This window comes from Mastacembelus armatus, chromosome 14 (genome assembly GCF_900324485.2).
Source record: "Mastacembelus armatus chromosome 14, fMasArm1.2, whole genome shotgun sequence".
Lineage (NCBI taxonomy): Eukaryota > Metazoa > Chordata > Actinopteri > Synbranchiformes > Mastacembelidae > Mastacembelus > Mastacembelus armatus.
In genome coordinates this window covers 6,972,327-6,987,277 of record NC_046646.1, presented here as the reverse complement: position 1 = coordinate 6,987,277, position 14,951 = coordinate 6,972,327, and the positions used below count along the sequence as shown (strand labels likewise).

The following is a 14,951-nucleotide window of genomic DNA, read 5'->3' as shown; positions in this document are numbered from 1 at the left end:
GGCAAGTGTACGCAGACAAACAGCGTCTATGAGAGAGGCAATTACCCACAAAACAACCTTGGCATGCCTGTCTGCCGCAGGGTGATGGCTTAAAAGTATCTTCCCCCCTGCAGGGATAAGACACATGTGGAGGAAAGAGTGACACAGTGAGAGAGAGAGAAAGGTGGAAAGAGAGAAAGACGAGGGTAGGGGTGGTGGGGGGCCTGAACTTGCTTTTAAAAGCAGGAGCTCAAAAAGGTCAGGGTGACAGCTCATTTAAATCCTCCCAGCAAGAGGAGAAAAAAAACAAGCCTTAATGAAGCTGCCAGTTCTACACAGATACCTGAAAGTGTTGCACCTTGGGGTGCTGCAGGGGCAGGGTGGCAGGAGGGCAGAAAGGTGTAGAGAGAGGGGAGGAGACCAGTGGGTGGCAGTGCTGCAGTCTTGAGACAGATCTCAGGATTTTGGGGGTGGTTTGTGCCACTGATGCTGCGTCACTCTTTCTGATGCCCAGCCTCCCACTCCTTTCATCCTCCTCCCTTTCCCCTGCTTTCTGATTTACAGCCTGGACCGCCATATGGCACCAATCCCTGCCCTCGATTCAGCATGTCACCATGCATTAACTTTAATTGGCCTGATATGTTATTCTTTTCCTTCGGCATTGGAAGGATTTAAGGTACATAGCGCCTTGATGTCAGCAGGCAAGATTTCCAGCTCTCTCTCTCATTTTTCAGGGTGCCAAGATTTCACACAAAGATAACAGCAATCTCTTTGACAACAGGCAGGTTTGGGGTGGAGGAAAATTAAATATCAAATACAACAGTGTCTTTGCTAGGGGTTTCAAAGGCAAAACAGTGGCAGGAGAGTGAAATGATATGGGAAAAAGAATTTTTAAAAAACAACAACACCAGCATAAACTGTCAGTTCACTTGTTATAAAAACGCACACATCAACACACTACAGCAAAAAAAAAAAAAAAAAAAAAAAAAAAAAAAAACAGCCAACAGGCCATCAGCCCACCCTCTTCCTACCTCCCCCACAACACCCCTGAATGTCAGAAAACTGTGCAGTGGGGAGTGTAGCGGCAAAGGTCAGCCTATGGTAATGCCCCAGCTGACACTCTGCTTTACAGAGTGGAGCAGGAGGAGATGAAACATAACAGAAGCCTGACGTCTACTGACTCGCCTATCAGCACCGCTGCCACAGCAGCTTCAAATGCACCAAGTATCACATGCCAAATGCTGGCGCTTTCTTCAAAGGCACACAAGTCTACAGAGGCTTTTTCCAGCAGTTGTATCATGAGCAGGATGACTGCACCAGACACAGACTGAGCTCACTAAAGTTTGAGGTGCCTTCCACAGCGGCTGGCTGCCCCTCTGACCACAAGGCAGAGGGGTTTAGGACTTGAACCCCCCAACCATCCAGGCATATAGGTGATACACAGCCCCACCTGTCCTGAGCGGAAACAACGTTGTGTCCATAGAGCCCCAGCAGAGTCAGCTGGGCAGGCATGTGAAGCACGGATTGGTGGGGTTTAGCCAGGCGTCTCACACTATCAGCCCTGTGCAGACACACACCACAGGGTTCTCAGAGTATTATGGGGTCCCCATGGCTCGGCAACTCTCCACTTACAAAACTGCTAGAAAAGTGTGCAAATAACTCTGTGGCTTTCATTACAGACAAATGAAGGTGAGCAGACAGAGTTGGTCTTGAGCAAGTGTTGAGCATGGCTTGTGTTATGTGTCAAACTGCTCCCACAAAAGCTGACCTATATTTTCTTTTCATTCCTCAGGAGAAAAGAGAAAGACAACTAGAATGAAAGACATCTAAAAGGGCAAAAAAAAGAGCACAAAAGAGAAAGATGAATAGCGAAGACAGAAGCCATTTAGGAAATTAGACAAGCTGATGCTTGATGTTTTCATCAATATCCTCTCCATCAACCATGATCTGGATGTGTTACAAAATACGGACCTGTATCAGGCTGGTTGCATAGGAAATCATCTATTAAAATATCCACCCAGAGTAATGCATCAAGGACAAGCAATCAAAAGTGAAATGAAGTGCATGAAAAATAAACTCATTAGAAGAAAACATGTGGAACAATAATAAGAAAAAAAACAAGGTGAGAAAATATGTTTGGTTTCTGGTTGAATATTAGCAGCTTTTCTATACCAATTAAAAACAAAAGCAATTAGAGGAACCAAGCCACCATGTTGTACATTGCTTGTGCTAAGGGCTGAAAGAGAGGAGAGTGGAGAAGAAAGCAGGCTGCTGTTATTTTAATTGCATGTTTACCCCCAGGTTATGGCTCTGAAATAGAGCCAAGAAAAAATGTTGCAGTAAAAATTCAATGCAACTTCACCATGTTGATTCTCTCAGGGACAGAGAGTGAAATTACTTTTCTTTGCAAGAGGAGTCTCTGAATAGGAGGTAAAGAAAGAAAAAGGACCAGAAAGAAGAAAGCAGCTTTTTACCCTTTAATACCAAGTCAGAGAGGTCTGTGAAAAAGCAATGGGGAAAAGCCTTGAACACATCAGGAAGAAATGATACATCAATATGGCCTTCATGAAGCCATCAGGCCTTACAAACAACAGAGGCAGAAAAAAAACTCTATTGCAAGCAATGGGCATGGGCATGTTAGGCTGTCCAGGCTGGTTCATGGTCTCACAATGGATCCTGATGACTCCAGCACATCCTGAGCTGTTTGGGACGGGGCCTTTTGCTTTTTCCCCTCATCAACCTGGACAGGTTTCTCACACCAAAACGAAAAGGGTGAGCGAGTGGGGCGGCGGTCATGATGGCGAGAGAAGTGAGAAAACAAAGAGGAGGGAATAGGAGGGAAGGGCAGAGAAGAGGAGAGAAGAGAAGAGAATGCAACCAATCCGAATCCAACCTGCACATAAATTGAGAGTCGGTAAAATAGTGGTTCCCAATTTGCGAGACACTGTGTGCCAGGGATGAAACTGTCAAAGAAGGAAACTGCTGTGCTAGTGTGGGAGAGAAGAAGACAGCTGCTGAAACTCTTCTTTAGAGGGAGGAGTCTGCAAAAGAACTGGGAGACTGCACGAACGCTCAGTAACTAACTGATGAAAAAGTGACAGTTCCCTAAGGTGAGATGGTGGATATGGAGCGAAGAGAGACAATATGCCCCTAGAATAATGCTTGTCCACAGCTGGATTGGCTAAGTCTTTGCATACACGTCAGACACAGAGAGTTGGTTTCACCATGAGAACAGAGTTTCATGCTACACAGAGCTGTGTAGCATGAAACTAAGCAAAGGAAACAAACTTGGAAAGTATGAGGCCTCTTCATATCTGAGTGACCTCATTCCTGGACTCTTGTCTTTACGTCAGCGGTTTGGAGCCTGTGGCCCAGCCTCTTGGATGATGTCCCTGGCTGCTCACTGAGAAGAAGATGACAGTAATGATGGCGAGATGAGAGGATGAGAACGAGAACATTTCAGGCAGCGAGTGTCCTGGCCTGGTCTGGCTATCTTTGCCTTGTCTATGTCTCGGTCATTACCCGTCCACGACGTCACCGCTGCGACGACAGCCAGTCAAGGTCCATTCTTCGACTTAGGGTCAGCTTCACTAACAGCCACTTAAGCCCACTTGGCTTCCTGAAGGGCCCTACAAATGCGCAAGGCAGAGCTAAGTAAGCTCAGTGATGTCAAGCCTGGCCAAGGTCAGGCAGGCAGACAGGAAAGTGCTGGCAGCGCCGCATGTGTGGCGTCATGAATGCCAAAATGCTGGGGCCCCTGGCTGTGCCGTTTGACAGACATGTTTACACCTGATAGAAAATGCAGGGTGGATGGCCTGCCAAAACAGAGGGGATCCAAAGTGAGGGGTGCCAGCCTAGTTATTTATTTATCTGCTGCAAATCCATCCACAGTGCAGCCGGAGAGTCTTAAACCGTTTGAAGGTGAAAAAACATATCTGACATAAGTTAAAAGAAAAGGAAAGCAAGGACGTCATGAGGCAACGCTATAGACTGGATCTGATTTACTCCCTTTGATATAATTCAGACTAGTTCTGATTAACACATGTAATGACTGAAATTAATCAGACGCTGTCGTGAAATCGTTCGTGACAGAGAGAGAGAGGGCCAGTCCATCCTCAGCACAGCTATTAAAACTGTTTTGGAAGCAAATGGCAACATTTTAACGTGCTAACATTTGCTAATTAGTACTAAAACCAACAGCTGAGGCTGATGGGAATGTCATTAGCTTTGCAGGTATTTGGTCATAAATAAAAGCATTAACAAATTTAAACCTGCTGATGGTAACAGATGCAAGGCTGCTACAGTCATTACATCAGATCGCACAACAGCGCTCATGCAACACTACTACTTTCAGCTCTTTCATGGTGCCACCACATCTGTGTTATCTTCACATCGCACCAGACAACAATGTCCTCAAGACTTTGGGGTTTGGTTCAGGACTGGAATGGCACGATTAGAACAGCACAGATATACAGATACAGGACTTCTGTAATATCTCTAGTATCTGATAGACTAAACCTAAACATATGTAGTGAGCCTTAAGTTCACTGATTGATTCAGTATCACTTATGGATTTCATGTTTTGCTCCATAAAATCTAAAGACAGGAGTTTTGTAATTCTGAAAATGCACTGTGGTTGAGAGGAAATTATGAAATTAGACTGTTACATTGAATTCCTTTAAGGTCTGAAACTGTTGGTCTGTTCTGACTATAAGTCAGCCAAACCTTCTCCCTGGTTAGTGAGAAATAACTCAATGTTCTGAGAGCGAAAGCACTGCAGCATTGTTCCAGCTGGCGAAAAAAGGGGAAATGAAGACAGAGTGGTTTGATTTCATTTGTTAGCAGGTGCATCCATTTTGTGTTCTTCCCCACACCCACCTTGCCTGTCTCAGTCAAAGCGCTCATCAGAAATTGGACACCCCAGTGACAAAATTGAGCCTGCGATTAAAGGGAGAAAGAGGAAAGCTTTGTTAAGTGCTGCTGATTGGGATCCCAGGCTGCCCTCACACATCTGAGGTGTGTATGTATGCGTGCACACATGTATGCTTGGTACTGAGCCAATAGCAGAGCTGACACCACCACTACCACCAACTCTTCTCCCATTTTCCCCTCTCTCCAGGTGTTCCCACGGCTTACATTTCTGCTCTGAGTACTCTGCAAACAAAACCAAATCAATGCAGCTGTTCCCCCCCATCTCTCTCTCTCTCTCTCTCTATCTCACACACACACGCACGTGTGCACACACGCACATACAAGAAACTACAAGCAAATGTACATATACACCAATGCCTTTCCCCTGCAGGAATAATGACCTCCTCTAGTATTCCACTGCCTTCATATTGACATATACACTGTGTTTAACAGAGAAAAAAAGTTAAGTCTATGTGTATTTGTCCCGCAAAGACCCATATTATTGACCCAGCATTAACCAGCCCTGGCCTGTTTGTGAGCCAGCTGAGCTGATTTAAGAGGGGGTCAGAGCAGCTCTACTAGGCAGAACTGTGTGAGCGCGGACTCTCACAAATCATCCTAAAAGGGCTTAACGTACAAAAACAGCTTCCAGTGTTACACAGGCCTGCTGTGAGAGATTTATCCACTATGCCGTTATACTAACTGGCCTCTCTCCCACATCAGCTGTATATATGCACACAACAGACACTCACAAAGAAAAGAAGCCCCAATTGCACATATGCCTGGTACATTATATTCTGCATTAAACCCTAATATTCTTTACCATTAGTCTTCTTATTTCCTTGTTCACATCCTGCTGGTTTAAAACGGTCCATGGCTTTGCTGTGATTCATGACATTATCAGAGTGTGAGCCGTGCCTACATCTGTGACAATACCTTCAATTTTAAGAATTTGGATGCTGTAATAGCTCGGTCGATCAATCATTTATGGGCATAAACCTCCGATTGAATTCGAGTGAACCAGAGCTTCATCTTTAACTGTGTGCTATTTTATATACAGTTTGTTAGTGTTAGTACACAAGGCCCCTGTGACTGGCATCACTGTTCAGATTTTATGGCAGATATTTTAATGCAGATCACAGAATCACATTGTTTCAGTTTATAAGAATAAATTCTTGAGACATAGGGCTAGTGAATGTGATGCACAGAACTGATGGATATATTCTGCTGCACTAAGAAGTGTGGCAGTACAAGTCAAAAACAAATCTCTGCATGCCCAGTCCAAACCCTGCTGTGTATGCGTTCGATAAAAGCGGATCCGCCTCTGTACTGTGCCTGTGGAAGGTTGGTAAGGTCAGCCGCCTCTCCATGGCGGCTCTGACATTCAGTCTGGCCTCCAGCGAGACCAAACGAGTCCCCCTTGCTTCTACAGACCGGCAGAGGAATAAAAGAGATCTTTCTCCACTGGACAGGATTGTGTGAGATGTGTTCATTTTGCCCCTGGCGACACACAAGACATTTGTGGTCTCTCCTTCATCTCCTGTGTATATGTGAGCACTCTCCACCCCCGCCTCTTACCCCAGCAGACACTGGCTCAGGGCACCAAGCAGCCAACCGGTGACTCTGTGGTGAGCCAGGCAAACACAGGCCTGGCATGGCAAACATCTCACCTCTGTGCCTGCATGGGAACATCTGGCCTTCCCAGGCTCGCAGGGCCCTCCGTCTGTCTGCCTGTCTGCCTGTGAGCTGACACACACTCTGTGTGTGTACTGGTGTTGTCATGGCACCAGAATTTTTCCTCCTACGCAGGCATGACTTTAATATACAAAAGCAACCACTACAACACCAAAGCAAACAATCCAAATGTCACATAACAGCCACAGCACTATTATGATTATTAAATCACTGATTTAGCAGCTCTGTCTGGATCTTTAGCTCAGTGATTCTACCATGCTGGGATGTAAAACTGATCAAATAAGATAAAGAGTTTTACATTTTACTCTTAGCCATCGTTTTATCAACAAGTCTAGGTGGATTGAGATTTCGTTCACAATTTTATTATCGAATCTCTATTTTTTGGTACAGATCATTTTTTGTGGTCAAAAACTGTAAAATCACCAAAAACAAAATTCAAATGTTGGATCCGATTTGTTATCCTGATCAAGTAACTCCCACTTTAAATCAAAATCACGCCAATTTTATTTAGATAAAGTTTGTCATAATTTGGACTATTTTATTTAAGAAAAATGAAGTTTTGAAAAACACACAACAAATGTCAAACAATACTGGCCCTGGATTTAACTGTGGTTGATATCTGATTGAATTCTGCACTGGCTGCTGCAGATCGTCTGGTTAAAGTATCAATACTAAAACAATTCATTACTCAAAGTAACAACACCAGTGTATGAGGCTAGTCCTGAATGTCCAAAGTCTAATTAAAATATTCAATCTCTACTTCTGGCCTGTGCCAGGCAGACAGATTCAAATGAGAACAGAATTAGCTCAGCTGATAAAAACTCTTTTCCTATGGTTCTCTCTTGCTCTTCTCTTTCTTGCATCATGTCCGCTCATACAGATCTCCTGTGGCCATCCAATGATTCAAGACTGATGAGGCATGCTCAAAGGTCTATGCCACTGAACGCAGCATTAATGCACCCAGCAGCAAATTTTTTGCCATCGACCCCCACTCCCTGCAATAAGGACAGAATCATCAATCAGGCTGAGAGAGCCGACACCAGACACAGGCTGATGAAGTAGGGAACTTTGGAGCTAATGACAAATGCATTTCTCACATACGGTCACAGTACACTATGGCAGTCTGCTGAGAACACTTGACCTTTAATAAAAGCCACTTTTTGCCAACACTCTATGATGCAAAAAATGGAGAATATGCAAAAAGCTGTTAAGAAAGTGTGGCTATTGTGTGAGAACTCCTGGGTCCGGCTGAGTCTCAGCCCCATCACTCTCAGGGCTGCCCCTGACCGGCCCAGCCCTCCTCTTTTCTCACACTAAAGCTCTGGGTGTGACCTTCAGCAGGCCTGCTAGTCCTGCTAATTGGGGTCTCTACAGAGCACACTGCTCCAGCCACCCCCTCCACACTACAATGGGATGGACTAGAGGGCAAAAGGAGCAACAGATAGCAGTGGCCTGTGCTAACAGGCCTGTCTGTGGGAACCTGAAGTTTGAAATGCTGAATGAAACCTGGGCTGCACTGAAAAACACTATAATAATGGTGTTAGACACATCAGGCTGGTCAAAAATAAATAAATAAATCTATCTTTAAACAATCTCACACAAGTATAGTTTATTATCAATATCAAGCATATTACAAATTGTGAAAGAAGTGGAAAATCACATGTCCAGCTATGTACACTGCACTGAGAGAACTGTGTTTAGCAGCAGTGACTGAACTTAATCAACACATAAATAAAACTATGAAAAAACATCACTATTCTAAAAAGGCAAAATGGTTTTCAGAAAGGGGGACATGGGTCAGACAGGTCAGTGTTAACTAGGGGCTAGGGGGATCAGTGCTCTGCCTCGGGAACCTGAAGGAGATGGTAACACAGGTAATTTAGAGCAGACTTAGGCTGGATGCAGTTGTGCACTTAGCCTGCCAACACATCATCATGTCAGGGCCTCTTCTTATCAGTGTGATCAGCACTGAGTAATAAAAAGGGGGTGAAAATGTACAGGAAATGCTTGTGCAAAAACAAGATAGAGCCTGTATGTTAGGAAAGAGCCAACGCTCAGGATAAAAAATACACTTTTCTGAAGGAACTAAAAGACAAACAGTGAACCTTATAACCATTTCAAAGTAGATCCAGTGAATCAGACTTTTAGCGGGGATGGCCATGAATAGAAAGGTCTACATTTAATCTGGTAATCCGTCATTCCAATTGTACTCTGCAACAAAGAGAGTGGAGAGTGGTGGGGCATTCGGAGGCAATGGAGCATGCTGAGGGGTGAGTGTGTGGTTCTCCAAGGAGCCAGAGAGGCCGTGGTGCTTGACCATAAAAGCCCGGCCAGCGCTGGGAAGAATGGGTTCTGATGAGCTCAATGCGGGCAAGACTAATCCCTTCATGTCCAAAGAATTATTTAACTATGTTTGACTGATTAACCCAAACCCCTCGATTCCACTTACAATCTATTTGTTCAATCAAATCAGTCTCCCGTGCTCACCATGCTACGGTGTGTGGGTGGTAATGGTAAAAGAGAAAGGATGATAGAGTAAGAGAGAAACAAAGGGGCTGCAAAACAATCCTTTTGGAAGCAGCATACAGAAGCCAAAAGGACAGCTTTTTTGTTCTACTTGCTATTCTCCAAATGCACATAGCACATAAGCTCCTGCAAACCAGCTGTTGCTAGCATTCAAAGGTCAGAGAACTATTGCCTTGAGATATTTCAAGCAGAAAGTCAGCCTTAGTGTTTTAGCACACCACTCTGGAATGGTGGTTTTTACCAGCTTCATGGGAAAAGGAAATTTAAAGCCACTCTCCCCTGCGTGGAAAAGAGGTTGCCAGGAAGATTAACCCAGCTTCCTTTTATAGCCTCTGACAAGAGGTTAAATCACACATTACACTGCCTGAAATGTCTCCTAGTAATTAGATCAAGAATATTACTCTCTCTTCTTCCCCTTGCAGACTGCAGCTGATCAAAGCCTAATGATGGTGTCAGTGCTATTGGCAGTGCCGGCTGGGTAAATCTCCCCATCGGGATGGCAATCTGTCAGGGCCGCAAGCCCCGTTAAACAGCACAGGACATGAGTACAATGGTGCTTGACACAAAATACACTAAATGAACCTGATTTTTTTTCAACCAATAAGCTATCCATCAGTGGGGCACCATTAAAATTCATAGTAATGATTAAGCATCTCTTTGTTTTGAGACTAGAGCTGCATGTTTATAGTACACACTCAGCTGAGATGAGAGATTTCAGTGACACCAGTGAATTTTTTTTTTTTTTTACAATAACAGCGAAATCCACCAGCAGCAGCATATCTGCCGTCTCTCCATGGCAGAGCAGATCTAAGCAGCACCTGGTCCCTTGATGGGGTGAGAGGGCTACCGGCTATTAATTACAGCAAGCCGACACGCCGCGCAGGCAAACCCTCGCAACAAGACCCTGGGACATCAAATCCACAGCAAGACGAATGCTTCTCTGTCACACAGCAACATGACCTGCCTCAGGAGTCTTTACATACAAGTACTTTCAAGTATGCCTTTCAAATTGCGGCACACCCTCCTTCCTCCCCCCCACATCTCAATCACATTCTGCGGATGTTACGCTACTTCAGGGGACATTTTCCGACTAATGCAAAATGGTTGTGCAGTAGCACGATAAAAGTTGACATTTTCCTTTTCTAATTCAATGCTTCCTTTGTAAACAGCCTCGCCTTATAATGTGTGCACACATACACACACGCGCGAGCTGCAAACACATCACACATAATGGTCAATTTTATTATTTGCGCTCAAACTCAACAGCTGCAAACAAAAGGGGGAAATGGCAGGAGATATGCCAATCATTTATCGTTGAAAGATGCCTGACAAAAGAGGCCTTAAGGACATGACAGCTTTTCTTGTCTACGTCAGTCCCCCGGCGCAACCAGCTCTTGAAAGAGAGGTCCCAGACAACAGACTCCAGCAAGAGGTCTGACCCCAAACTTAACCCCATACAGGTGGCACAGCGCTAACACAGGAAGCAGGACTGCTATTCACAAGGCAGAGGGAGAAAACAGTTTAAACAGGCGCACAGACAGTTCAGTGACAGTTAAGTGTATTCTAACATGCTGAAAAGCAAATAATCCTGTTGAACACATTCATGTTAAAGACTTGTTCTTAGTGTGGACTAAAAGCATCTGGTTAAGGGGGGGTTGAGATAAAACTCTACACTGTTTAACGCTGTAATATGCTGTGAAGGCTGTTGTGCAATGTAAGAAATGTGGTTCAGAGTTTAAGCAGCGAGTTTTAAACCTCTTAAAGTAACCTCTTAGAGGAAAAAGGACATCTGCTGTGTAATGTGATCAAAACCTTGTAAAGAAGATCTCAATGCACAATAACAGAAGGTCAGATTTGGTCTTCTAGTCCAGGAGAATGTGTGACTCCTGTCTGACTGCTGTTTAGTTAAGTCCAACTACAGAGCTGAACTATGAACTGTGATTACAGCCAACATCCCCCCACAGAGCGACAACTGCATCTCCGCACATTCCAGGAAACGCAGCCAGCTGAAGACAGCAAATACACCAGAGAGGAGGAGACATAAACAATATAAGCCAGTTTGAGCGCTGCCCCGATGTTTACTGTCTCACTAAGTGCATTTCATGCCATCCCTGCTTTCACAGCAGCGGTGGTATTTCTGCATGCAGTGTGCAGTACAGAGGGGCTGCTGATGCCACAGGTTTGTGTACAGAGGGTTCAGTCACAGGCTGGAGAGACTGTTTGGACAATGCAGGTATCGGACACACTGCCTGTTTGGAATAATGATTCAGTTCAGTCACTACAAAACACTCTCTGGTTGCTTTATAGTGATGGTCCAATAAAAAAACTTGACTCTTTTTCTTTTTGAAGTGTATCTTTATTCTGAGGAATTTCTGCATTGTTTGACTTGGTACATTGCTATCAGGGAAAAAACTCTGCATCTGCTTCAAACAGGCAGTGAATGACATGCCAGAGATTAGAAGGTCACAGTCTTAGCCTATCCATTCAGCTGCTTTTCAAAACACAACCCTGGGCCCTTTTGAACAACAGGAAGAATGTCATCTGGTTACTTTTCAAGGCACGGAGATACCATTCACTGAAGCCAACAATGGCTGCAAACAGGACCAGAGGGTTAGGAGGTTATAAAGGGCCCCATTCTAAGCGCCGCTCGCTCTCCAGTGCACTGGATGAACACAGAAAAAACACACCCACACACTAAGGCCTGGAGAAGTGGTGCAACCGATGATAAGCTGTGGAGGGTCGCAGCAAAGTGCCGTGCACTGACCGGTCACCTCGGCAGCTATTTCAACTCACTCTCTGTCCCTCCCCAGCACAGATCTTTTCACCAGGCATTCAGATCCATTTACTGTTCTGTCATTCATGAGAAGGTAACTGTATGACACCCTAAACCCCATCCTTCAGGTTACTGTGTCCTGTTAAAGACAGCAAACAGAACAATTTCACACAGGTACCAAGTAAGAATATAAAAAACTGATTTAAAGTAGATCAAATACATGAATTTCAGAGAGAATGTAAGAAAACTGGGCATGCAGGCAAGAATTCTAAAACTAAACCATGTACCTTAAACAAAAGTAGTATTTCAACTAAAAACACATTATATGCTGCCTTCAATGACAAGACATCAACAAAGATTATCTGTCATCATTCAGGTTCTAAGGCTTACCCAAAAAGGCTCTCAGACTACACAGCCAGAGCTGAAATCCTTCATCAATTTACTCTCTAATGAAGCCTCTGAAATATTTAAAATAAAGCCCAATTAGTTGATAGCATTTTACATCTCCTCCCCGTCTAATCTGCCAGTAGCTCAGCCTTATCTAATGTCTGAGCCAACTATGACACTCTCCCCTTATCCCCTGCACTTGATAGCCCCTACAGCTTTGCTGGTGCTTTGTTGTGGCATTCTTTCTGACCCCACAGTCTGGGTCAGACTCTGAGCCTCTCCAGTGGTGTTTAATGATGCCCTGATATGTACACTTGGCACGGACGTTGGAAAACTGCAGCAATAACCATGGACATGCTAATGGCATCTATCAGGATTACTTAAGAGTGATATGGGACTTGCCTGGCAACCTCTTATTACACAAGGTTTGGTATTGGGTGGAGATTGTACGTGGAGGATCAGTGATCCAAGTGAGATGGCCTTATCTTGTGCCATAAAAAGATAACAGTATCTCCCCTGCTCTTCTACTGTTCCTGTGAGATGGAGGTGGAAAAACAACCGTCTCCAGTGCCTGATCAGACAGATGCTGTCCTAAACCAAGCCCTGTTTCTCCAGCTGCTGTGACTGCTGTTTTATTTATTTATTTATTTATTTTTTGCTGTCAATGTCACCAGGAGGCTTAGATTCTTCCCCGATTGCCCTCAAGCTGAAGACACAACAATTTCAAAAAGCCCTTTGGTCTTGATGTTTGCAACATTAAGTTGCAGCACTCCCTGGATTAAGGCCTCAGGTTTGCTGATTACGCAAACTACCTAGCAACAACTGAGCTTTTTGCCTTAATTGGGCCTGCCGGCTAACATGCAAATCCATGCAAAAAAAAAAAAGAGTCACAAAAACGTAGCAAACAAAGACACAATGTGTATCTTTAAATAAAGCTCATCGCCTGCAGTTAGTTGGCATAACATAAAACAACCCATGAGAACCAAACTAAATGCCATGTAACAGCTGACCCATAGCCTCAGCCCTGCAGGTCAGCCGCTTGCTCTCAGAGGGATCCAGAAGTTGCCTGTGATGTCCTAAACACCTGATCTGGATGTATCATGTGGCTGCAGTCCTTTACTCCAGCCTGACCTGCGTTTGACCCTCATACTGTCTTCTGACTTTGCCCACTCACACAAAGGCTACCAAACATCTGCTCCCCATCTGAAACCACACTAATGCAGCTGAGAAGGCATCGCGTGGCCTCGCAGAGAGTTCATCCAAGTGGTGGGTGGCTGAGTGGGTGAGTGTGAGCTGACAGCTGTACCGGTGACTGGAGCACTGAAAGGTGGAGCGGGTTGGCAGATCACTGGTACCTGGGAAATCTCTGTCCTGCTGTCTGGGACAGGGGGGGCAGCCTCATTTAGCAAATGGATGATATTCAACAAATGCTGCTCATCTAAAATGACCAGGGTGAGGAAAATAAAAATCTGCTATGCACACAGAATCCACACACAACACCTGCAAGAAATTTAACACACACAGGTCACGGTCAGAATATGAAAGGAACAAATATATTGCTTTGGGAAAGTGCTTGGTTACCCATTTCCAATTCAAGTACCATCTCTAAAATGCTACATCAAATGACTGGCTTTGAAAAAACTAAAATGAGCATCAGCCAAGTGGCTCATTCCAGCACAGAAAATCAAAAAATATGCCGGTTAACTGAGCCATTTCACAGTCAACAATCACAGAATCAGAACTGTTACTAATCAATGTATTTTAATGAGCTCCCTGTGAATCCCAACAACAGCTGAAACATAAAAGCTGCTCAAGTTCTCTGGTTCACTCTTTGTACCTTGTGATCTGTTATTCATAGTCTTGCTCTGAAGTCTCTGAGAAATAAAGCAGAGCTTTGATGTTATCCTCTTATTACTGCTGTCTGAAACAAGCCTAATCTTGGGAATCGGATCGTTCGGCTGTCACATGGAAAACCTTCTGAAACACAAAACATCCGGGCTCCGGTGTAAGGTGCTCAGAACGATCGATTTAGCTCTGTGAAACCAATCATTACTCAATAATATCTGCTTTGCCATTTGCTTACAAGAAGAAAGTTTGGTTGAGTAAGATTACTATCTACAAAACTGTGTGGGTGTGCAAATTAGAATCACACTGTACGCTACTCACCACTCTACTGTAAAGCTGAAACTAGTAAGCTTAAACACGTAGGTGTGTACATTCTCTACAATATGTATTTTTTCTGCAATAGTTTAACCTCATCCGCATGCAACTGTAGACTGCAGCCAAGATAGTATTTTGGAACAAACCTCCTCTGTCCACAATACAAATCAGTATGTTCCTATATATTTGTCAGTGGTTGGGTTAAAAAAAAACAAGACAAACTTGCTTTCCTGTCAGTCTGCCCTCAGTGGGTTTGTGGTGACGGGTCAAAGAGTCAGCACATGACTCATGGGCAGAGGAGGAGAGACACTTTGAAAAGCCATGCAGAGATCTAATTAACACATGCATTCTAGTGGTATTTCAATTTGGTGGAATGGTGTAATTTTATACAACGCTCACCAGCACGACATAAACAAATGAACCAGGTGCTCCTGACATACAGGCTTATCTGCTGCTGCCTTTGTAAGTCACAGGAAAGACACACACACACAAACACACGCACGCAAATACAAACACGCAC

At 44.3% G+C, this 14,951-nt stretch overlaps 1 protein-coding gene across 7 annotated transcripts in view; it reads right to left on the bottom strand.

Annotated features, from left to right (window-relative positions):
• fam222ba (family with sequence similarity 222 member Ba) overlaps nt 1–14,951 on the bottom strand; it is a 31,356-nt gene that overhangs the window by 10,222 nt on the left and 6,183 nt on the right. Inside the window, exon 3 of one of the 7 annotated variants that reach the window (XM_026328811.2) lies at nt 4,858–4,917. The exons of the other annotated variants lie outside the window; for them this stretch is intronic. The gene's annotated coding sequence lies outside the window, so the exon portion shown is untranslated. The remainder of the gene's footprint in view (nt 1–4,857; nt 4,918–14,951) is intronic. 7 annotated transcript variants of the gene reach the window in all.